Here is a 23,616-nt window from a genome sequence, read left to right as displayed (position 1 = left end):
CACTCAATATAGGAGCATCTCAGTGTATAAGGCAGATTTTAACAAATCTGAAGAGAGAAAGAGCCAGCAATACCAGTCATTGTCTGTTCACATCTTATGCCCATTTTTTAATTAGAAGCCATTGAAAAAGAAAAATGGGGTTATTCAACTCATAGAGAATTAGTGGTCATGAGTAATTTAACACCAATTTCATATTTTTTTTTGTACAGGACTTTGAGGAGACATATTTTCCTTTCTCTTTGATTTAAAAACTGGAATAAAATTGCTGAGTTGTTTGGGAAGTTTACGACTACTTTGTAAGAAATTGCCAAACAATGGCTGCACCATTTTACATCCTCACCAGCACTTTATGGGAATTCCGATACCTCTAAAGCCTATTCAATATTTGGCATTGTCAGCCTTTTATTTTTTTAAGTCATTCTGTTGGCTGTGGAGTAGCACTTTATTGTGATTTTAATTTATCATTTCCGGATAATAAATGATACTCAACACTCTTTTGTATGATTTTTGGTCATTTGTCTTATATTTTTAACTTATTAAACCTTTTGCCCACTTTTGTTCAGTTTTTTAAATTGAGTTTCTATAACTGAATTTTATGTTATTAATATTTTCTCTAAGTATATGCTTTATTTTTTATTTTTAATTGTGTCTTTCAAAATGCAAAAGGTTTTAATGTTGACAAAGTTGAATTTATGGATTTTTAAAAATTGTTATTAATGCTTTTGGGTTCTAAGAAATCCTTGCCTACATCCAGATTGCAAAGCTATTCTCAAAATTTTCTCTAGAAATTTTGTCTTTTACATTTATGCCCATAATTTATCTTTCACCTCAATTTTTGTGTATATCTGAGTAAGAAGCCAAATTAATTGTTTCCCCTAATGATTAACCTGTCTTATCAGCTTTAGTTATTGAAAAGGTCATTTTCAAATGACCCTGATGTCTTTAAAATCACTTAACCATATATAAGTGGATCAATCTGGACATTCCTTCCCTTCTATTTCTTTATCCTCATGCCAGAATTCCATTGTCTTGATTATTACAGCTCTACAGGATCCTAAGAGTTTACTATGAACAATTAAAGCAGCAAACTAGACAATCTAGAAATGGATCAATACAACATATATACATACAACCTACCAAGGCTGAATCATGATTAAAGAGAAAATTTGGGCAGACTGATTATTAGTAAGAAGATTGAATATTAATTAAAAACTTCCAAACAAACAAAAATCCAGGTCCAGATGATTTCACTGGTGAATTCTACCAAATATTTGAAGAAGAATGAATCTTAGTCCTTCTCAAAATTTTCGTAAGAAGAATGAACTCATTTTACAAGGCCTACATTCCCTGATACCAAAATCAGAGGATGCCACAGGAAAATAAAATTACAGGCTGGTATCCCTGATTGATGTAGATATAAAAATCCTCCACTACAAAATATTAGGAAACTGAATTCAACAATACATTAAAAGGCCAGTGGAGCTCAGGACAATGAGACAAAAAAATGTATCCTTCATGAGTATAAGGAACAAAGAGGGAAGGAGGGGTCGGAGAAAAAAGGAGGAAGGAAAGAAATATCTTTATGGACTTTAAGAGAAAAAAAGACTGACTTCTTTAAAATCTATTAATAGAAATTTACCATTCAACAAATATTATCCTCCATGTTGCCATGGAACACTTGTCCATGGAACTCACAGTATAAGGGGTGGGGGGGACCATATAGTCAATGATACTCTTAATAGGAATTTCTGTTTTCATAGTAATAAAATATTTAGTTTGCAAAAAAAAAAGGCAAAAAACCACTTGCTATTTTAGGGTTCTACAGGTTATTTTTTGCAAATAGGAAAAACTTTTGTAAAGTTTAGAAACTAATACAAATTTAAAGCATAAAAATAGAAAAGAAAAAATCGGTGCTGAAGAATATGTACTAGTGAGTAGAATCTGTAATAACTACAGAATAGAACACAATCTGGTTTTAATTAAGTTTAAATTAGCTTTACATGAAAATAAATTGGTTCTGAATCTGTAAGATTAAAATGATAACATTAATATCTAAAACAAATGCTGCTTTTAAAATCTTCTCAATCAAACCCAAAGACCTAGATGAAATAAAAAACAGAAATCATGGATTATCAATTAATTTAAATTGCAGAGTTATTTATGTTCATTTGATTTGGGGAACATACTTAATAGGCAATTTAAAATATTGAAGGCTATCAGTAGATGTGTATGTAATGAAAATTAATACTATCTTCAATAGAATTATTTGAAAGATGTGTGTTTTCCTATCTTGGAAAGCACAGTTCTGCTAAATCAATAGCAAAGTTTATATATTATTGTTCATTGTAATACATTTAATCATTTATGCTAATGACAAATTATCATTAATTATAATAAAATCTATGTTTTTCCTGTTTTCTGTATTCTGACAAAGATCAAGTTTTGACTTAAGGAAAGCATCTTCCCCTCCACTGTCTGCTTTTCTTTCATCATCGTTCATTTTTCTCATGAGCAGAAATCAGAATTTATCACTGACACACCTAAATACCTGCCAAGTACACATTTGTTAAAAATTTCCTGATATAGCATTGTTGATGACAAATTAATGTTTCTAGAAATGGGCTGGGGCTGGTGTCTTTCTGAATGCATGAATGAATGAATGAATGAATGAACTTAAAAGTCATGACAGATGTTGAGCCTTCCTCATGTTTCTGTTTCTCTCCCTTCTTCTCTCACAACTCACTTTTCTAGAAAATGCACATGGGTGCCAAGGTCCTCACAAGATCAGGAAAACTTAGAATTTGAAAATCTCCTATTTCATCATAAGAAAAAAGGAGAGCCCACAGAGTCTGAATGATGTGCCTATGGTGCCATCATGCTCTGACCTTGGTTCCTACGCCCCTCAGAGAGATGTCCAATGGCCTTTCCCAAGGGAGATTGTGAGCACTGGAGCCACCCCCTCACAGGTACATGTCTGGGTCAGAGTGGGACCATTCCTGAGCCTACATGTCTTCCCCAGCAAGACTGTTGTAAGGATGGAATAGATGAGTGTGTACAAAATTGTACCACAGCACTAAAAGGAATGGTTAATTGAGATGATATATACATTTTTTTAATTTTTAGGAAGGTTTTTATTCCTACTTCAGCTCTCTTATTGTGAAGATTAACTGAATTATGTAACCAGTGGTAGCACGATCACACATACATGAGCCCTGAACTCTGGCCATAGCCATGGAGACAGATTCAATCGGCATCCACTTCTGGACTTAACCTTAGTCAGAAACACTCCCTGACATCTATTGTCAGTCCAGAGTTGCCCAAATAAATGGATTTTAACTGAGTCATGCTGCCTTCTCTGTCCCGCTTCAATTTCTCAGAATCTGTGTTTCCATCAACCGTTCTGTCTCCCCAGCCCCAAATCCCATCTCGCACGGATATCTTGTTGCCTACCTGGTTCCTGCTGGTCAATAACTCTCTTAACCACCATTCTTCTTCACTAATACCACCTGCTGTTTTCTCTAATAATCCCCTACAGATCAAGTGAGTTTGACTCTCCTAGAAATTAGAAGCTGAGTTATGCAGAGAGCCAAATGAGAACAAGAAAAGCACTCTGCAAAAGAACAGGATTAGTAATAATGTTAGTTGCAGCAGTTTAACTAATGCCTCCCATTTACTTACTTGTCAGCTAGTGTTTTCAGGTAGTGGCACACAGGAGTTAATTTAAACTCACAAGAATCTGGAATAGTTAATACTACTATCCCCATTTTTAAAATGAGAAATTTCTAAAACTCAGGTGGGCCTATAAAATCTGCATGGTAGGGGCACCTGGGTGGCTCAGTGGTTGAGCATCCGCCTTTGGCTCAGGTCCTGGGATCAAGTCCCACCTCAGGATCCCCACAGGGAGCCTGTTTCTCCCTCTGCCTATGTTTCTGCCTCTCTCTGTGTGTCTCTCTGGAGTAAATAAAATCTTAAAAAAAAAAAAAAAAACCCTGCATGGTGTACACAGCTAGAGAGTGGCACCACTAAGTTCATGATCTCTACATGTACCATTGACATGATGCACATGGAGGTCTAAATCCAATCAACTTTACTCAGACATGATTCTAGAAAAATGAAGTTTTGGACAAAAGAATTGAAACTTAATTACCTGGTAGTATGTGTGAAATAAACATGTGTTAGTAGAAAGAGGGAGGTGGACACTGTCTAAAGCTAAACCATAGCATTATTTGTCCAGGACTATTCGGAGAAAGGAGAGGAAGGAGGAGTTACAAGCATTTATGGAGAAGATGCATTCTGAGGTATGTCATGAACGAGCCCTAGCATTTCAACACCACTATAATGACCCATCCTACAGAAATGACTCAACTCTCTTTGACAAATATCTAATTAAAAAACATATCCAGTAGTTCACATGGAAGCATAACCCGGGTATTCCTGACAGCAGACAGCCAAGATCTGCTGTATAAAATACAGGTTTCCCCACATAACTTAGTGACTGTAATTCTTGTTTTATACTTCAAAACAGTTCTTGTTGGACATTTCTGACAACTGAATCCTTGCGACTCATTAAGTAGATCAAAATGCTTTGAGTTTAGGAATAAGTGTAACCTCCAGTGAGCCTTAGAAAAGACCAGAGGGAGGTAACAAAGGCTGGGTGACCTACTGCCCCAGATCCTTCCTGGTAAGACTGCTGCAAATAGACTGAGCACATTGATTTGCAGACCTCTCCAAATGCTCCCTCCTCCCCACTTTCCTGCCCAATGTCCTGTATATATTGCCTCTCACAGGGCCATTAACCTCATAAGATGATGTTTAAACTCATTAACCACCAGGGAAATGCAAATAAAGCCACAAGGAAGTATCATTACTCAATCACTGGAAGGGTTAAACTCCCCAAAACAAATAATAACAGACAAACAAAGAATAAAGCCGGGAAAACAATGCCAATTATTGGTAAAGCTGTGGAGTCATAATGAATGTTCACACACTGTTGAAGGATATGTATATTATTACAGTGACTTTGAAAACTGATATTATGTCTAAACTTGTAATAACTGTACCCCATGAGCCAAAAATTTCTCTCCTGTGTATAGACCCAACAAAAATGGATCCAAATGTGCACTAAAGAGCATGTCTGAGAATATTCAAAATGGAATTATTCATAATAGCCAAAACCTGAGAACAATGCAAATAGGCATCAACAGAAGAGTGGATACATTGTTATACATTCACAGAATATTATGTAGCAATAAATTTGAACAAATCATAGTTGTTTGCAACAACAGGGAAGATTCTCTCAAATACAATGCAAGCAAAAGAAGCCAGATTCCCAAGTATATTCTGTATGGTTTTATTTGTACGATGTACAAAAGGCGACAAAATTATCACTGTGGAAATTATTCCACTGTGTTAGGATTTAGAATGTCAGTTATCTTGGTGAGAATAGGAGCATGGTTATTGGTAGGGAGCATGAGGGACTACTGAGATGCTGGTCCTGTTCCCTCTCCTGATGTGAGATGCAAGTCCCCAAAAAGTCTACTTTATGTTGAGGCATTGTGCTATTTCACTCAGCTTCTATGTGTGCATGTGTTTGTGTGTGTGCTTCATAAAGGGGGAAAAAGTTTGTTTTGTTTTTTTTTTAGGAAATGCAGCAAAGAAGTAAATATGTTATAGAAATTAGGATATATGTACTTATAGGACCAACTGAAAAAAATAATTAAATATTAGCTGAATCCATATATCTTCTTGAAGATGGAATTTTCACTGACAATATCATATATATATATATATATCTTTAAAAAGCTCTATTTCGGGATCCCTGGGTGGCGCAGCGGTTTAGCGCCTGCCTTTGGCCCAGGGCGCGATCCTGGAGACCCAGGATCGAATCCCACGTTGGGCTCCCGGTGCATGGAGCCTGCTTCTCCCTCTGCCTATGTCTCTGCCTCTCTCTCTCTCTCTGTGACTATCATAAATAAATAAAAATTAAAAAAAATAATAAATAAATAAAAAGCTCTATTTCCCAAGATTTCCTTAGGTTTCCTAAGAAGGGATCCCTAATGATGGAGAACTTCATTAGCCTACTCAGAAATATTCTCAAAAGTGGTATGACACAGTATAGGAGGTACCTGCCAACAGGATGAACATGATGGTTTTCTGAAACACCCAAGTGGGGGGGGGGGGAAACATGATTTGTAATATTAAGAAAAAAAATAGGCAACTGTGAGTCACTTCAGCCCCATACCCAAGAAAAAAACTTGAGGGTCAATGCTGACCTTTGGAAATGAATGGAACTTGTTTCAAGCTATTTTTCCAATAGGAATAAAAACTATTTCTTTTTAAATCAAGGCATTCCCTTAAATTTCACCCAAAGAAATCCTCTATAGCCTCAACTAACTTAATTCCATAAAAAATCACTTATAAGTTGTTCACACACCCCTCACACATGTCAGTCAGCTGTCTGTACAAAGCTATTTATTAAATTTCAGTAAATAAACAGATCTCTCAGTGAAGTCCCTCTTTTTTTCAAATTAAAGAACATAATTCCTAAGTTTAAGCCAAAATGTTGTTTTTCCTACATATTCTGTCAATGAGGATAAAGCTATATACACAGGATCTTGTCCTGTTCTGTTCTGGGTTCTGACAGGATGATAAAGTACACTATGATTGTTAATTGTATATACCAATTTGACTGAGCCAGGGGCACCCAGATACGTGATTGAACATCATTCTCCGTGTGCCTGCAAGGGTGTTTCTGGGTAAGATTAACATTTGCATCAGGAAATGGAGGAAAGCAGACTGCGTCCCCCTCCCAAGCATGAATGGGATCTTCCAATCCCTTGAAGGCCTGAGTAAAGCAAAAGGCTGAGTAAGAAAGTTTTTTTTTCCTCTCTCTCTCTCCCTGCCTGACTCTGAGCTGGACATTGGTCTTCACTCGACTTCATTCCCCTGGGCCTACCTTTGTTGATTGCAGATGATGGGGATCTCAGCCTCCATGACTATGTGAGCCAATTCTTTACTTTATCCTCTTGGCTCTGTTCCTCTGGAGAAACCACCCCTTCCCCACCCCCCCAGACACACATAGGGTCTTTGCACACTATCATGTTTCTTTCCAGTTGTAGCTCCAAGGCCTCCTAATTCTACTCTCACTGAGACCTGCCCACCCTGTACTCTTTACTAGAGACTCAAGCTACCTTTTTCAAGTTTTCAACCTTTTCAAGTTACACATTTCAAATACTCACTGGCTCCCTCACTGAGTACACATTAAGTGTTTGATCTCTGCCTCATGTTTTGGTCAGTGATGGAGAGCAGAAATGAAAGGCGTTACCCCTGCCCTCCAGGAGCTCACATCCCGAGGAGAAGCAGAGCTGGAGACTCCCATCCAGCCACGCTCCAGGGCTGCGGAGTGAACAGAGATAGGACAGGAAGGTTCTGGGAGTCCCTAACTTGTACTTGTGACTTTGCCCCCTTTTCCTTCTTCCACTCACAATCCTCTAGCTCAATGTTTGCCATCATGGTACCTAAGTCTGGCCCCAAAATACCAGAAAGGCCTAAAACATACTGTATATCACTAAAACAGTTCTTCCGGAGCTCCAGTAAAGGAGACAGATTAGGATACAAAGCACTTCAACTGACTTTGTGCCAAACATCTAATTAAACAGAGAAATTGTCACACACAATTCTTACCTATCTCTTGTTAACACAAAGTGGATTCTTCTCCAGCCGTATTTCTTTTTCCCTTTAACCAAACAGATGCCATAGGAATACCCAGAGGAAACCTGCAGAATCCTAGCATGGTGCTGATGGTCAAAGCAAGACCTATAGTTGTGGTCTGATTTGTTCCCTCTTATTTATTATTACCTCTGAAGTCTGTTTCTTCTCCGATCTGTAAAAAAAAAGAAAACACTTACCTGAGAGCAGTAATTCTGGAGAAGAAAATAGGAATCTTCTCATAGACACTGCAAGTGTAGCTGTTTTCTGTGTCAATCTTGGGAACAACTTGTGAATTACTATAAGGTGTTAGTAAACCATGAGGGCATTTCATGAGCAAAGGGACTTAGGTTAGACGATTTCTATCCATAGCAAGAGGGGATATGCAATAAAACTACAGATCCTGCTTCTACCAGCCTTCTGGACAGTAAACAGGAAGATGTGTACAGGATTTCCTTGGGTGCAGACAAAAAGCTACAGAACAACTCCCGGTGAACACTTTTGTTCCTTTGAGCCCTTACAACAACAGGTGAAGTTACTTTCCACACAGTGGAAACAATGGGCTAACTATAGATGGTTTTCCTATCAAGGTCATCATCAAGTCTACTACCAAGTTATACTTAATTATTCATTTTCCACCCCAGGGAAGATTGTTCTCTTGTGACTTGGAGATGGATTACACCATCTCAATTCCCTTGGCATCCAAGAGGTTTCAAATGTTGCCATTTCTCCCCACAGGGTATATTCTCAGCTGTATCCTTCCCCTCCCCCTTATCCAGCTCTCCACGCACCATGGAGCAAGAACATGAATGATGCTGGTAATGCCCCAAAGTCCCATTCACTTTCAGATCTTCTCCAATTTATTTTTTTAAAAAAGTTCTTAGAATACTGTCCCATAGGTGTGATGTCAATGTCATAAACTGTGATTCTCAGTTCCATTATGTGTCCCAAAGGCCTCTCAAATCAAAGCAGAACATCTAATCCTGAGCTTAAGGGCAGTCAAGCAATTATAGGAGAATTGGAAAGAGGAAGAAGAGATTTAGAGCATCCCAAAAGAGAAAGTTTCATGGAAGAACCAGTGGCTGTGGCCTCCCTTAATGCTTGAGTGATCCTGCAGACATTTCCTAGGGAACGTGGAAATATTATTTCAAGGGGTTGCTGCTTTGGTAAGAAGAAAGTTCTAAAGTTTGCATTTCTCAGGATGCTTCTGGGTAGGAAAATGCTACCATGCCATATTGCAAAGATTCTTAAAATTCAGGATATAATATGCTATAATCATTCTCAGATTCTTCCTCCAGTTGGAAGATGATCCTATTCCCTTCACTTAAGCTTCAAGCCCAGTTGTCAGAGAACTCTCAGCACCACCTGGCTTCACAATGGTCAGGACATAGCCTGTCCTCAGGTGTCACTTCATCTACCTCTCCCCATGTTTCTGGAAGTCTTTTCCAGAATACCACCAACTCATATTTTTCTTCATTTTAAAATAATGTTTCCAAGTGACTCGTTATGTGTAGCCTATTTGAATTGAATTGATTTCTATTATTGCATCAACTCTTATGACCATTGTGAATAACAAACTTGGTTACTAATTCTATATTTATTACATATATTCAAATAATCCCATTCCTTCCTCCTCTTGTTTTTATTTAATTTCAGTTTTAAAATTTTTATTTGCATACCAAATTGTGTTAGTTTCAGTGTACAACATGTTGATTGGATATTTATATACATCATGAAATGGCCCCCGCAGTAAGTCTAGTTACTCACTTTCATCATACAAACTTGTCACTCTTTTATTGACTGCAGCCCTTATGCTGAACTTTTCATCCTGTGACCTATTGGTAACTAAAAGATTGTGTCTCTGAATCCCTTTCACCTCTCCTCTGTTTTTTTAAGACTTTTAAAATATTTATTTATTTATTTATTTGAGAAACAAAGAGAGAGAGAGAGCACAAGCAGGGGGAGCAGCAGGTAGAGGGAGAGGGAGAAGCAGATTCCCCTCAGAGCAGGAAGCCTGATGCAGCACTCGATCCCAGGACTCCAGGATCCCAGGATCATGACCTGAGCCGAAGGTAGACATTTAACTGACTGAGCCACCCAGACATTTAACTGACTGAGCCACCCAGGCCTCTTAAAAAAAAAAAAAAAAAACACAATGTTTGGGCAGCCCTGGTGGCTCAGTGGGTTTAGTGCTGCCTCCAGCCCAGGGTGTGATCCCAGAGACCTGGGATCAAGTCCCACATCAGGCTCTCTGCATGGAGCCTGCTTCTCCCTCTGCCTGTGTCTCTGCCTCTCTCTCTGTGTCTCTATGAATAAATAAAATGTTAATAAATAAATAAATAAATAAATAAATAAACAAACAATGTTTTATGCTGATACTGTATTTATTGTAAAAAAGTTCCCCGGATATCTTGTAGAGAGCTCTGTATATTATGCAAATTATAAATATTGCTTATCAACATTATAATACCCTAGCTTTGCAGCATCGTATTTCTATAATTTTGATAAATATTTTTTAATCATGCCCCTTTTTATATCAGTCAAAACAAATATGTGTATTATCTTCCTAACAATTCCTAAAACAAGCCAGAGTTTTACACAGAGCAAGGCATAATTCCAAAAATATTCCCATCATTCACCTAAAGAATTCTACTGGTGAATTCAGATTCATCTCTTTTAGGAGCTGCTGATAGCTGTATTTCTACATGAAAATATTGTTGTAACCCATACTCTTCCCCCAAAGAAAAGCATTAATGGCCCTTAACACTTTTCTTTGTGTGATGATCATGAACAAATTATGAGTCTATCAATCAAAGAAGATTTGAGGCTGTGGCCTTGTGATTCATTTCAAAGGTATAAATTGAGTGTTGAGATTTTATTTTATTTTTTAAAGTTCTTTTTTTTTAATCTTTTTTTTTATTTTTTATTTTTTTATTTTTTTATGATAGTCACACAGAGAGAGAGAGAGAGCGGCAGAGACATAGGCAGAGGGAGAAGCAGGCTCCATGCACCAGGAGCCCGACGTGGGATTCGATCCCCAGGTCTCCAGGATCGCGCCCTGGGCCAAAGGCAGGCCCCAAACCGCTGCGCCACCCAGGGATCCTGAGTGTTGAGATTTTAATGAAATATCCCACCACATTCCTGTGTTGGCTTCCATATTGTGTGGCTAAGTGGCCTGCAGTGGCCTTGAGCTGCCACTGGCTTCACTGAAGCCCAGCACATGTGCTGGTAACAGCCCACAGAGGCACAGGTAAGTGTGGGTTCCGATTTACTGATATGATTTCCCCATCACCCTGGGTGATAAGCAGTCTCTTTCACCTCCCAGCTCCTTTCCTGTGTGAGTCCCTCAGATAAAATGTCAACCCTGCAGAGCTTACCAAAACCCTGCTCTTTTTTATCTGAATTTACCAATCTGGCCTTAGTTCTGGAATCCCAAAAGCTCTCCACCCTCAGATCTTAAGAATGGCATGTGTCCCAAGTCTGCTGAGCTCTCCGCCTGTGTTCTCCTGCCTTGACCTCCCCTGGTGGCTCTTCCAAGTGTGCCACAGAACTCTTCCAGGGCCTGTGACTGAGCAACGTCTTTATTTCTCTCTCCCTCATGGTTTTGTTGAACTCCAGCTTTCCATCCAACATCCAGGCTCTACTTAACAAAGGTTAATTTAACCAAATCACATTGCTGAAAACTATGCCTTGAATTGCTTTGATACAGTGTGGGCTATATAATTTCCTAGAATATAGACTGTCTGTATTAATATTGTATTTCAACTAAAGAGTCAAGATAGGCAATGAAGACTCTCACAAGGAAAAAAAAAATGCTGCATTGCCATTGAATGATCTTGAAGTATGGTCAAAGGAGTCCCTTGAGAGAGTTTCACATACTTAGTCTGTCCATTGATGTGATTTCTGGAGAAGGTAATTTGGAAGGACTAGCAAAATACATATACCCTATGATGCGGGCATTTCATTGCTAGGATTTTACCTTGCAAAAGGATGTTAATATATATGCACAAGAGTGCCTGCCCACTGTGGTAGATTTTAAGAGTATAACTCAAGAAAACAATGCCTCATGGGTTAAACAAAATATTGCCTATCCATCCATACCATTCAGCTTTTTACCATTGGCATACATTGTTTTAACCTAAAAAATGCAGTAGGATGATGTTAGAAGTTGTTCTATTCTTCTACATTATAGTTTTACTATAATCTGTTATGAGTTATTAAAATGTAAATATAAATTATGGAATGGCAGTACAGAAAGTAAAATATACACGCAATATGGAGGAACATTTTGAAACCATTTACTTCTGTCCTTAGTTCCACATACTTAGGGATTGTGTAGCCAAACTTGAGCAATGTTTACTAAAAATTGTTTTGTTTACTGTAAAGTGTTGTTTACAAAAAACACAAGTGGTTATTCTATTTTATTAAAAATTTACTTGTCGTGGGACGCCTGGGTGGCTCAGTGGTTGAGCATCTGCCTTCAGCTCAGGGTGTGATCCCAAGGTCTTGGGACAAGTCTGCACTGGGCTCCCCACAGGGAGCCTGCTTCTCCCTCTGCTTGTGTCTCTGCCTCTCTCTGTGTGTCTCTCATGAATAAATAAATAAAATCTTTAAAAAAATTTACTTGTCATTACATAGTTTTTGCAGCAGAGTCAAACATTCTGCATTTGAGCCCTGAGGTTAATCTCAGGTGTTCTGTATGTATTTCCCAATGACCCATCCTCTGAAAACGAGGGCACAGACTGAGGTGACACAGCCATGTCCTCAGGTCTGGAAAATAAAACCTGGCCAGGCCCTTGACCCCCACTCATCACCCTGACCCACCCACCCCATAACCCGAAACAAGAATGGAGAGGAATCAAAACTGTTGCCTTGAATTTTTCCCTACCTTCTCTCACATCTCCACATCAGCCAAAGAAAAGACACAGAGCCATATAAACCAGGGGGAGTCCTAAATTCTTCAAACTAGGAAAAATTGTAAACTTGTGCGGTTAGGATGATTGTAGCCCTTAGATCCCAGACACCAACAACAGTCTTCCCAAGATCCTAGAAAGGATGGGTATTGCAGTCCTTGGGTTCAGGGCTGGGGCAAATGTGGATAGATATGTTTGGGAACCACAAGAATCTATTTTCCTGAGGTTGCACTGTCTGATTGCTTCTAGGGTTCTCATGGCTACACGCACAGAGCTTGGTACAATCACAGGAGAACAGCTTTCCAGGGCTGGTGCATGACAGCCACCGGGTATTTAGCATGTTGCTTCAATGCTTTATCCACCCTCCTTCTCTTGCAAAAAAAAAAAAAAAAAAGGGAGTGGAAGACACCATACCCAGAAGACATATTGAAAATTTTCAGAATAACTTGGCTATTTAAAAATTACATATGAAGAAGTAAGCAAGGTTTAAACAAAGTAAAGGAATAGCGTGAACTCTTAGGAAGACTTGAGAGTTTAAATCCTGGTTCTAATGGACTTTCCAAGGGAATCACGTCAACCTTTAGTGGGGAGACAAAATTTCCCTTAGCTCCTAAAACATTAGAAATTTCTTATCAAGAAAAAAAAGAAAGAAAGAAAGAAAGAAAGAAAGAAAGAAAGAAAGAAAGAAAGAAAGAAGAAAGAAAGAAAGAAAGAAAGAAAGAAAGAAAGAAAGAAGAAAGAAAGAAAGAAAGAAAAAAGAAAGAAGAAAGAAAGAAAAAAGAAAGAAAAGAAAGAAAGAAAGAAAGAAAGAAAGAAAGAAGAAATTTCTCATCAAGGACAATTTTTTTAAATGCCTGTTTTTTTTCCTTAACAGGAATTGGCACATTGGAATGGAGGTGGCATCTCGAGGTCATAGCATGACTCTGGGCCATGGGAGAGGAGTGGCCACACCAGTTCTAGGAAATTGACTGCACCGGTTTCTTAGGGGAAAAGCTTCCCCCCAGAGCTGGAAGGTCAGGGCATGTGCCCGTCCATGATGCTGGTGTCTGAAGGCACCTATGACCTTTTTCAAAATTCACCTGTCCAGCCCAAGCAGTCCTTTGGGATGGTGGGGCTGCCTCCTCTGTCTCATCACAGAAAATTCTGCTCCTTCTAGAAGTGGCTGCAGTCTTCATAGCAGCTCAGAGACATGCTGGTCCCATGGAGACTTTGAAACAATCTTGCCAAAGAGAAATAATCTCTTCACACCAAACAGTGATTTTTCTTTCTTTAAACAAAACAAGTATCTTGTTACCACTGGACTCATGAAAATGAAGATTTTCAAGAAAATTTCCACAGAAGAGATTCGCCAACACACCATTAAGTATGCCATCGCCAACTCACTCTGGTGATTAAAAAAAAAAAAGTTTTTATAGTATGCCTCTTTTTAAAATATACGGACTGAATTAAGTGACATAAATGACTGGTTTTAATTTCCAGAAAGGAATAGAAATAAGTAAAATGGAATTATAATAAATAGCAAATAGACATTAAACTTCAGGTTAAAATTATCAATATGGGGATGCCTGAGTGGCTCACTGATTGAGCATCTGCCTTTGGCTCAGGGTGTGATCCCAGGGTCCTTGAATTGAGTCCCACATCCGGCTCCCCACAGGGAGCCTGCTTCTCCCTCTGCCTATGTCTCTGCCTCTCTCTGTGTCTCTCATGAATAAATAAATAAAATATTTTTAAAAAAATAAAATTAAATTAACAATATGGTGTAGACCCTAGTTCTTTGTGAATTGCTTATGTGATCTCTCTGGTCCTTGTATACTTGCTCTCCAGTTTGGAAAATAGTACGGACATGGCTTTCCTGTGCCCAGAACACACACCTGTCCAGGAGAAGTCATATAAGTGAAGAAGAGCATAGAACACGTTGAAGCACAATGAAAGCAGGTCTTTCTCTTCAGAAATGTCATAATGTGTCTTACAATCCCACCAGTGAGACTGCAGGAGACCCCTGTGGACATGGGGTTGCCAACACTCCAGATGTGGCCGGAAAGTCCTCAACATTTAAATTCATTCACGGAGCTCAGTGGGTGTGCACAAGTATTGCAGTTAAAAAAAGATCTGAAAAATCAATCACACTGATAAGATGAAAACCACACCATCGCAAAGAGATGAAAGCACTTCATGAATGGGAAACCCTTGGAAAATACCACATGATGCCTTTTGTGACCAATATACATGGGATTCCCCATAGTCTCAGGTCCCTTAGGCAGGTAAGGGGCTTAAGTTATTTTGCAGATGGGCAGTTTTCAGGGTCACTAAGAGTATCTGTAAGGACAGACTCTATTTTGATAGCCAAAGTCAAGGTCACTTATTACCACCTAATAAAACCTGAGTCAGGAGACTCTTCAGATGTACATCTGGCCATGTGCTTGGAGGATGATCGCCAACATGTATCTTGGGGGTTTAGAAATAAAGGAAATTTCTAAAGGAATTTTTATATGTTAAAATAGACTTACAGGCTCCTGGGGGTCAGGCTAAGGTTGCCTTTTGCCCTTAGCAAAGTATGAACATCGAGGCAGTGGAGTCCCTAGAGCAATGTCCCTTTGCCTGTTTCAAGGACTTGTTAATGTGCTGCTCCAGGCTTGTGCCTTGTCCTCAGTTAGCCCCGTGTTCCCCCATCAGTACAGCCACTGTGGAAAACAGTACAGAGATTCCTTAAAAAATTAAACAGAAATACTACATGATCCAGTAATTCTATTAATGGGTATTTATCCAAAGAAAATGAAAACACTAATTGAAAAAATATATGCACCTGTATGTTTATTGCAGGATTATTTACATTAGTTAAGATATAGAAGCAACCCAGGATCCATCAATAGATGAATGGATAAAGAAGTCATATACATATATATAAAACACGTATAATGGAATATCACTAAGCCATCAAAAAGGATGAGATCTTGCCATCTGTAACAATATGGATGGACCTAGAGAGTATTATGCTAAGTGGGATAAGTCAGACAAAGACAAATACCATTGGATTTCACTTACATGCAGAATCCAAAAACCAAACAACTAAACAAAAACTAGAAACAGATCAATAAATATAGAGAAAAAAAACTGATGGTTGCCAGAGGGGAAGGGTATGGGGAAATAGGCAGAATGGGTGAAGGGAGTGGGAGTTACAAGCTTCCAGTTATGAAATGTGTAAGTCATTAGGATGAAAGGCACAGCATAGGGAACATAATCAATGGTATTGTAACCAGGTTATATAGTGATAAATGGCAGCTATCCTTGAGGTGAGCACAGGATAACGTATAGTTATTGAATCACCCTGTTATACACCTGAAATTAATGTTAAATTTGTGTCGACTGTACTTCAATAGAAATACATTAGAGTAACATTTTAAAAAATATTTTCCTATTACAATAACTTTTTATATTTATTGTTGCACTGTTTTTCTTTTCTTTATAATTAACTCTATGGGTGACTGGCTTAGGTTCAGTTTCAGAATAAGACCAAGAATTGGTCCTTTGTAACATAACTATTTTTTAATTTTAATTATTTGAAGTGTGTGACACTTCTGCCTTTATCACCAGCACAGACTCTTTCAATGTGCACATCCCACGTATTTTTAATATGACAATAATAAACTATGATCTTTCGCTCTTTAGGACAATCCACATGGGCAATTATTTGAAAATGATGATTCAGTGATGTTGACACTGCCAAACTAACCCCTTGCCTGGAAAGCCAAACAAGACAATCATGACAGCTGATTTATGACAATCTGAAACTCAGCATACCTCACACAGTGTGGAATACAAGCAAATAATATTTGGAAATGCAGTTCGACGAAGGCCAAACATGGAAGAGAAAGGCTGTTAGTTGTCACGCAAGGTCAAATCTCTAACAAGGCAGTAGAAATCCATTCTTAAGACCTTGATTAATCAAAACCTATGATCAAACAGCTCATGGCAAGATGTATTGCACATTGTTGGTTTCAGTTCATTGTGGAAAACCCTGCCTCCAATTTACATTGAAGGAACAAGTATTACATAAAAGAAAGATATTCTTTATACATTATCCCTAACAGCCTTCCGTTGCAATAGAAGTTACACTATTCGTAGTGCATTTAAAATTAGAAACCATTTTTTTCCTAATTTGTTGCCTATATCTGATTTTCTAGCAATCAAAGGTTTTGGAAGATGGGACAGTGACATGCACACTGTGGTGTGCCACAGAGATCTGCCTCCCCACCGCTCCCAGCCCCACCACTGTCCCAGCATAATTTCCTACCTACAACACTATTGCCATCTTAGACTGAATAGTTCTTTGTGTTGGGGGCTGTCCTGTGAAGGGGAGGGTGTTTAATAGCATCCTAGGTCTTTGTCCATTAGAAGCCAGTAGTGTCCTCATTCCAACTGTAAGAATCAAAAATGTCTCCAGACTTTCCCAAATGTCCACCTCCACTGCCCTTGGTCTGAAGCTAAAGAGAAAAACCATGCTTGAGACTCTGCCCTCTTCCAGCTGAGGAAAACTCTGAGGGCCCCCTTCCCCCACCCCAGCCCCAGAGCTCCCTGACTGACAGGCAAGGCCTTTGCTGTGAATGCCTCACCATTCAGGGTCTCCCTCCTCCCAGTCAGTCCAACATCTCATACAGAGGTGAATGCCATCAGCTCACACCGACTGTGAATCCCCACCTCTGTCTGCTTCCCACTGGAACCAATGTGTAACAGACATCATATTTCCTCAATTCACAGAGGTGCATTTTTATCACATTTTATCATCAGTGAAATCAGATTGTCCTCCAACCGATGGCATGCTATAAGTTAATTGGCAGCATGTTTTCTTTCTTAGGGCAAATAAAATAACAGTCTTAAAATGAATCCTATTTTAGTTGATTCAATATAATAGATAAAATTACAATTTGGCATGAGAAAACAATGCATTAGCCTCAGATTATTCAATGCTTTAGTCAAAATGCTGGCTGGGGAGTGGGAGTGTAAATATCTGTGCTAGCTATTTTCTTAGTTACTAGTAATATTTTGGTATAGCAATAATTTATTATTTTATATATTATATTTAAATTTATTAATTATGAGAAATGATTAGTATGCATGTGACTCTGTGTATATATCTATGTTTTAATAGATTATAAACTGAGGGATGCCTGGGGGGCTCAGCAGCTGAGCATCTGCCTTTGGCTCAGGGTGTGATCCTGGAAGCCTGAGATCAAGTCCTATATTGGGTTCCCCACAGGGAGCCTGCTTCTCCCTCTGCCTGTGTCTCTGTCTCTCTCTCTCTCTCTCTGTCTCTCATGAATAAATAAAATATTTTTTAGATTATAAAGGATTATATAAAAGATTATAAAGTGATAGATATTAACAAAGCTGCATTATTTTTTAAGACTCTATTTTCTCATTAAGTTACCTTCTTGAAAATATATATGTAAGAGCCAATGTCCTCTGCTCCACGTTGTATTTACATCCTCTAGGTCATGACTTATCTGCAACATAAGGCATCTAAACCTATAACTAACCTGTATCATGGCTTCTACAATCACTAGGTAGATCATGCAGGAAGAACTACATTTTCAGAAGCCCATGTCCTGATACTACCTCTCTCTGCCTTTAGAGATCTCGGCTACATTGCAAGCAGTTCAATGTAATTGCAGTCTGTTGGTATGTAATTGTCTGTGATTTGACATTGAGCAAGAGATTCTTTTTTCCTTTCCCAAATCAGTAAAGTACTAATATAATGGGGTTTTTTTTCAGCTTTAAAAATTGTCTCTAATTAAAACAGATTTGAATTATTTATGCATTAATGCTTCATTTACTTTTTCGAGATGTTTAAAATATTTTGAGCTACAATGAAACTTGCGATGCTAAACTCTTACAGGTTTTCAAAGGAGCCATATGTATGTATTTCAAAAAGTAGCAATCATTCTCAGAAAAGACAAAAGTTTTTAAAGTGTGTTATGCAAAACGTGGGCTACTTGATAAAGCATTCGTATTAAATAGTCATAGGAATATATTTCCAGCATGAGGCTAACACCACAGTTGACCCAGAACAATTATAAAATCAAACATTCAAAGTCAAAAGTATAATTTCAATAATTGTAGCTCGACAGCATGTGATTGCCTAAACATTTCCTTGTGTATAAAATAACAACCCTTTTATAATTTAATTGGTGGTTTATCTTGGACATTGTCAAGGCAGGTAATGGGGTACTCTTAAATACTCAGGCAGCCCAGATATACCTGGGTAGGTGCAAAATATCATCTTCCAAAACAACTGATATACATAGACCACAAATTTAGGGAATTTTCATACACAAGGCAAACATTGGACTCTGGATGCAGGATCTCATTTTCCAGCTCAAATAACGACCCAATCAAATGCAATTTAATTACCTTTAGGTCACAATCAATCCATGCACATTCCATGATCTTATCAGTTGATTATAAAAAGATGCCACAAGACAGAGTGCTTCATCATCTTTTTTTTCATTCAGCAATTAAGGCACAATAATTCTTGCCATGAGGCATATTGATGGCAGCTGTAATGCCTAACTAACCTTCATAAAATACTATCCACATCTGCTCTCAGGTCACATCACACTATTAGTGACAGCAGCACCAGCTACTTTTAAAACTGTTTTTATTGATGGCTGCAGGTGGCCCTTGTTAGTTCTGTGATAATACTAGTTTAATTGAACCGTAGAATGAAATTAGCCCAACTTCCTAAAAAGTTTTTCCAGATATGCTGACAAAGGGAAATATGAAGTGGGTAAGGAAATGGCATTTAAAAAGCAAGCAGACTTTCCTAAAATAAAATAGTTGGGTTGATTTAATGAGACCATCTTGAAAAAGTGAGTAAAATAGTCTTGGCATATTACATTTCAGTATATGCCTGTTTCATTGTGAAACAGAAACAAAAGCAAAAAACTAATCGCTATGCCTTTTTTAAAACTGCCAAATTTTGTGTTTTCACCAGTTCTACTTATTTTATGAAAGAAAAGTCCAAGATGTTTTTCTAGTGGTTAAGAATTAAACAACCACATGCTTTTTTTTTTTTCTTGCCTTTATACAGAACAACAAAGGGCATTAGAAACACAAGAGGTTACAGTACATTACAAAATGCAAATGCACCCCCTGAGAAGAAAACATACAGGTGTTTCTTGATGCAACAAATATATATATTTATATTAGGGGTTAGAGATAAATTATATATTTGTCATTTTATCTGTTTTGCTTGTGGAGTCTTTCTTAACCAGGTACTATAGAAATAAGTGGCTTATAGAAATAAGTGTTATATTGCTGGCATGCAATATAACAATTTAGAAATCTGCTCCTGTTGTGAATCAGTTTCAATCAGCTGCTGTGACAAGTCTCCACGTTTGAAAAGTAAAAATAAGAAGTGTGGGCAAGAATCAAGCAGACTGATAAAAGAATTATTATTATATTGGTCTTAGCATTTTTCTTTTCCTTTACTTTTCCAATTACTATTATTGTTATTTCATCAGACTTATGCAAAGACACCGTATACCTGTATTTAGAATGCCCAAAATTACAGTGGCTCTTAGATCATGATTCAGAAGCTTGGTCAGAAATAAGATCTCATACTTTAAGTGTTTATCTGACACTATCCTTGCAAACTGCTTCAGGCTTTTGAAGTCTTTCAAAGGGATTCTTAATTCAAATCCACTTAGACTATGACCATAAAATAAAAGAAGGATATTGGAAGTGTTAGCACTGCTGAGATTTTTGTTTTGTTTTTTAATTCTCTAACAGCAAACGTAAACATGATAGTATTTTCTTTGAAGACATTAGAAGAAAAAAAAATTTTTTTTAGAAGAAAAATATTTGATTGTTCCAAGTCATAATGCAACAGAAAGGTTTTCTCTAAAGAAGGAAGGAATGTCTGAGTAAAATTTTTTAGTTTGGGGTAGAACAAAACCACTGTGGTTTTCAGCAGCGAATACCTAAGAACTGAAGACTCACTTTCATCTGGAGGCCAGGCTATCATTCCAGAGGCCCTACTCTTGAGGTGGGCCTGTCACACAAAGGCTGCAGCCAACCCAGAGTAGGTTCTCCTGGGTGGAGGGTGGTGTCAGCTACCAACCACAAAAGAGAAAAATAAAGTGATGCTGTGACTGTCTCTTGACCAACACCTTTTTATGGCTGTTGTTGAGGTTAGATCCATACTAAGCTTTGACATCGGATGTATTCTTGTGTTTGAAATTAGATCAATCCACTAAAGTATAAGAAAGAAAAACCTAAAAGGACAGACTTTTCAATAAATGGCACTGGGAAAACTGGACAGCCACATACAAAAGAATGAAACTGGAACCCTGTCTTATACCACTTACAAAAATCAACTCAAAATTGATTAAAGATTTTAGCTTAAGAATGAAAATCATAAAACTCCTAAAACAAAATTTAAGAGATAAGTTCCTTGACATTGGTCTTGGCAATGTTTGTTTGTTTGTTTGTTAAAAAAAAAAAACAAAAGCAAAGGCAACAAAAGATGAAGTGGGACTACCTCAAACTAAAAGCACATCAACAAAATGAAAAGGCATCCTATAGAATGGAAGAAAATATTTGCAAACCACATATCTGATAAGCGGTCAATATCCATAAATATTTACAGAATGCATACAACTCAGTATGAAAAAAAACAGAATTTTTAAAATGGGCAAAGGACATGAAGAGATTTTTTTTTCCCCAAAGAAGATAGAGAAATGAGCAACAGGTGTATAAAAAGAAGCTCAGTATCACTCATCATGGGGAAATGCAAATCAAAACCATGATGACATATCACTTCACACTTGTTAGAAAGACAAGAGATACCAAGTGTGAATAAAGATGTGAAGAAAAGGAAAGCTTTGGAATTGTGGATGGGACTGTAAGTTGTACAGTCACTCTGGAAAATAATATGGAGCTTCATCAAGAAATTTAGAAAGAGGCATGCCTGAGTAGCGCAGCGGTTGAGCGTCTGCCTTTGGTTCAGGGTGTGATCTCAGGGCCCTGGGATGGAGTCCCACATGGGGCTCCCTGCATGGAGCCTGTTTCTCCCTCTGTCTATGTTGCTGTCTCTCTCTCTCTCTGTGTGTCTCTCATGAATAAATAAATAAAATCTTTTAAAAAAAGGAATTAAAAAGAGAACTGCCATATGACCCAGCAATCCAACTTCAGGCTATATATCCAAAGAACTAAACTATTTTGAAGAAGTATCTGTATACCCACGTTCATGGCAGCATTATTCACAATGGCCAAGACATGGAAACAACCTAAGTGACCACTGACAGATGAATAGATAAATAAAATGTGTGTATCTATGTTTGTGAGTGTGTGTGTATACACACCATGGAATATAGTCAGCCTTTAATTTTTATTTTTTTAAAGATTTTCTTTATTTATTCATGAGAGACAGAGAGAGAGAGGCAGAGATCCAGGCAGAGAGAGAAGCAGGCTCCATGTGGGAAGCCCCATGCAGGACTCAATCCCAGGACCCTGGGATCATGACCTGAGCCAAAGGCAGATGCCCAACCACTGAGCCACCCAGGCATCCCATATTCAGCCTTTAAAAAGAAGGAATTTCTGCCATTTGCAACAACATGAGTAAAACTGGAAGACATTATGCTAAGTGAAATAATCCAGACAAATAAAGACTGATACTACATGGAATCACTTATATGTAGAATTTTTTAAAAAGTCAAATTTATAGAAACAGGGTACAATGTGGTTTCTAGGGGTTGGGCTTGGAGAAAATAGGGAGAAGCTGGTAAAAGGGCACAAACTTTCAGATACAGATGGTCTCTGACTTATAATTTGATAATTTTTTTACTTTTTGATGATATGAAAGTGATATGCATTCAGTAGAAACTAATACTTCAAATTTTGAATTAGATTCTTTTCCCATGCCCGGTGATCCTCCCCCATGAAGATCCATTGTTGGACAATCTCAATAAGCCACAGCTTCCAGTCGGCCACAGGAGGACCAGGGTGAGCACCTGATGCTCTGACATCCATCTGTACCCATACAACCATTCTGTTTTTCACTTCCAGTACTGTATTCAACACATTACAAGAGATATTAACACTTCATTATAAAATAGGCTTTGTGTTAGATGACTTTGCCCAAGTGTAAGCTAAGCTAAGTGTTCTAGGTGCATTTGAGGTAGGCTTGACTATGCTACTGTGTTTGGTAGATTAGATGTATTAAATGCATTTTGACATGATTTTTTCAACTTACAGTGGGTTTTTAGAGACATAGCCCATGGTAAGTTAAAGAAGATCTATAGAGGGATGCCTGGGTGGCTCAGCGGTTGACACCTGCCTTTGGCTCAAGGCGTGATCCCGTGGTCCCAGGATCAAGTCCCACATCAGGGTCCCTGTATGGAGCCTGCTTCTCCCTCTACCTACATCTCTGCCTGTCTCTCTGTGTCTCTCATTAATAAATAAATAAAATCTTAAAAAAAAAGGAAGATCTATAGAAGATGAAAAACATCTGAAGATCTAATTATAACATGGTGACTATAGTTGATAATACTTTATTATATAATTAAAGCTTGAAAAGAGAATGGAATTTAAGTGCTCTCACCTAAGTAAATAAATAATAAATAAATACAAGCTAGATAAATGATAGGTAAGCAGATAAATGATAGATGAGGTGATGAATGTGTTAGTTAACTTGATGGTTGACATACTTTCACTGTGTATATGCATACCAAATCATCACATTGCATAGTTAAATGTATTATAGCTTTATTTGCCAGTTATACCTCAATAAAGCTGAAATAGGAAAGCAAAACCCCAGCAGTGTCAAATGCATATATGTTGAGAAAAATAAAGTAAAATATCTCTCATACTTGGATGGTATAAAACTAGAGCAAAAGTGACTCAAACTTTTTTTTTAAGAGTGGTTATTTTCTTTTTAAAGATTTATTTACTTATTCATTCAGAGAGAGCGAAGAGAGAGGCAGAGACACAGGCAGAG

The sequence above is a fragment of the Vulpes lagopus genome, chromosome 2 (genome assembly GCF_018345385.1).
Source record: "Vulpes lagopus strain Blue_001 chromosome 2, ASM1834538v1, whole genome shotgun sequence".
Lineage (NCBI taxonomy): Eukaryota > Metazoa > Chordata > Mammalia > Carnivora > Canidae > Vulpes > Vulpes lagopus.
This window is presented reverse-complemented; position numbering follows the sequence as displayed.